The following is a 3,151-nucleotide window of genomic DNA, read 5'->3' as shown; positions in this document are numbered from 1 at the left end:
TAAATACATTTTTATATCGATTATATTAATTTTATAATTTCTTAGGCTCAGTTCCACAACTTTTTTGTCATGTTAACTCTTAACCAAGGTTCAATTTGTTTCTCATCTCTTTCCAATTTTTAAAATAAATTGAATTTGGGTTAAGAATTAACCTTGAGTTATGGAATTGGGTTTTAGATAAGTCGCTGACTCAGGAAAAAATACCAATTATTGCGTATACTATTCAAATTTAATTTGCTTGGAGTAAATATATAATTATTATAATCAAATTTGAGACATAGGAGAGGAATATCATCAATCGGAATGAAATAATACTGACAAAATAAAATAGTATGAAAGTCATACTATTTTATTTTAAATTTAAATTGTATAAGCAATACATTGTTTGAATTGGAAATTATGAGATTCACGCAAAAATATTAGGCATCAAGACTCATTTTGACGAAATACGACCTTTCTCGCTTATTTATGTTGAACATTTCTTGATCAAATTTCACTTATTATTGTATAAATAATATATTGTATAAATAATAATTAACAATCAATTGTTTTCAGCAATTGATTTTTCTAAGAAATAATCATTGTTTTCAGCAATTGATTTTTCTAAGGAATAATAAAATCAATCACAAAACAAGATTTTGTTAGTAAATAATCAAAAAAACTATTTTTGGATATTAGAAATCTCTTTTATCCATTGCAATATTTTAAAATTCTGCATAAATTTGCTTTTACTTTGTTTAAATGCCTTGTATTTAATAGAAATATTTATAACTGTTTGATTATTTAAATATTAGTGTTATTTAAATATTAGTGTTTAAAATCTTATAAAATGAGTAGCAATCAATTTAAGTTTTTCTATCTGAAAGCCATTTTATAGATATAAAAACGAAGCTAATTTTATAGTTAAATAATATATCTTATATCAAAATTATAAAATTTTTAAGAATTATTATTGGATTAATATATAAAATATTTATGTTTTTCGTTGCAATAAGCATTTACTTTGCTTCTACTATACCTTATTTGCAATGTTGCAATTTTATAAACTATACACGCAGGTATAAATATACAGTATTTGCGTATTTGGCAGCGTTAATTTTTCAGATAAACATATAGTCATGAGAAGACAAGTATAGAGTTGCAGCTATCGTCGATGACGTTAGCTTAACGTTACAAAAATTACACTGAGTTTCAAATGTTATATAAGGGCAATTTTGTGTATTGAGGCATTAATTTTTTTAATATTTATCGTAAATAATATGAAGTGTACGTTAAGTAACATATAATTGCAACATTATTTAGATTACTTATTGCTATTCATATGTTGTGTACTTACAACATTAAGAAGAATTTAATTATACCTCAGAGAAAATGCTCTAGAAACAAAACATTTTGTATGTAAATGTGCGCGCGAGTGTGTGTGTGTGTGTGTGTTCTATTTTTACAGATTATATTATTTTTATTAATATGCTTTAATAAAATAGTAAGCGTTTGGAAACTCGATAATAATTACAAAAATGTGTAATTACAAAAATTATAAAAGCGATATTAATTGTATTATGGAAACAGACTAATCCTGTTGTTTATCAATCAAATTTTTACTTTTTGCAGTACGCACTTACGATAATGCTACTACCTGCGGTCTTGTATGGACACCAAACTTTGTAGCGTATCGCTGTCGTACGTGCGGCATATCTCCCTGTATGTCTTTATGTACCGAATGTTTCAAGAAGGGAAATCACTATCGTCATGACTTCAACATGTTTCTCAGCCAAGCAGGTGGTGCATGTGATTGTGGCGATACATCTGTGATGAAGGAGACTGGGTAAATCAATTAATACAAACACAATATTCTGTAGAATAGTAGAAATTTGCGGGATATATTGAAAAATCTCTTGGCTTCCAAAATATCTTAATTTTTCTTAAATATTACTATTTCTCTTTTTCTCTTTTTTTTTTAAAGGATATGTCAGGGATATTATAATTTCTCAGTAAGATATTTTGACATATTTCTACAAATTTTTTTGTGATCTATGAACACATATTTTTCTTTACATGTTGCTGACTTGTTTTCTGTTTTACAGATTTTGTGATAGGCATGGGCCAAACGCAACTGTAAATAAATCAGTTGCACCATCTGATCTAATGAGTGTAGCCGAGGCAATGATGCCCAGAATTATTCTTCGACTTATACAACATTTACGTGAAAATTGGTATGTTGAACATTATATTTCGTAAGTTATCAATTTCTTGAGTGATGAGATCGTAATGAAAAATAAGTCTTTCTGCTTTATTTTAAATAAACTACTAGAATGTAAAAAAATTATATCTTATCTGACCTTTTGCCGCATGATGTAAACTGACATATATATATATATATATATATATAAATTGCATAATTCGTGTTGTTTTTAAAATTAAAGTAATTATATTTTTAAAATAAAGTTTTTTTTCACATATATGTTTATATTTATTTTTAATTCTAAGAGATAAAGAGACTGTACTTATCAAATTTGTAAATTCCATTCCACCCATACTTTACCTTTAAAAACTTATTAGGTTTTAATCTTACTTTATCATTTTTTCTTATCATTATTCTTCAATCCATATATATTTAGTGACCCTGATAATTTTACTCCAGCAAATCCTTTAGTTACACCTACTCATATTCAACCTGAATGATACTTTCTTTTTGCTTATGCTATTCTCCGATCTATTCCTAATAAACTTATCATTTTTAATGATCCTGAAAGCTCTTGAAAATGATCTTGAATGTAGCGAAATTAAATTGGAATAGAATTTAATATATGTTAATAATAGCCTTAATTATTGTTTTGCTTATATTTTAGTAAAATGGGAGTGCCTGATCAAAAAAGTGCTATACATGAGGCAGATACATATCTTACTATGTTGCTTGACTTGAACAATATGGGCGCATTAATGAGGCATGTCATGACATCAGCTCTCACGAATCCGCAGAAATATCGAGGTCTCATGGATCCTTCTGTGTTAACGGGACAATCGGAGTACGATAGCTATTGCCAAGATAGCAATAAAATATATCAACATGCTGTAAAATCGCTTCCAAATCCCGAACCCCCAGATGAATACAAAGGTAAATACATTTAATATTACAGTATAATTCCATGGT

The sequence above is a fragment of the Atta cephalotes genome (assembly GCF_000143395.1).
Source record: "Atta cephalotes unplaced genomic scaffold scaffold00020, whole genome shotgun sequence".
Classification (NCBI taxonomy): Eukaryota; Metazoa; Arthropoda; class Insecta; order Hymenoptera; family Formicidae; genus Atta; species Atta cephalotes.
The sequence above is the reverse complement of the archived record's forward strand: the minus strand, read 5'-3'. Positions refer to the sequence as shown.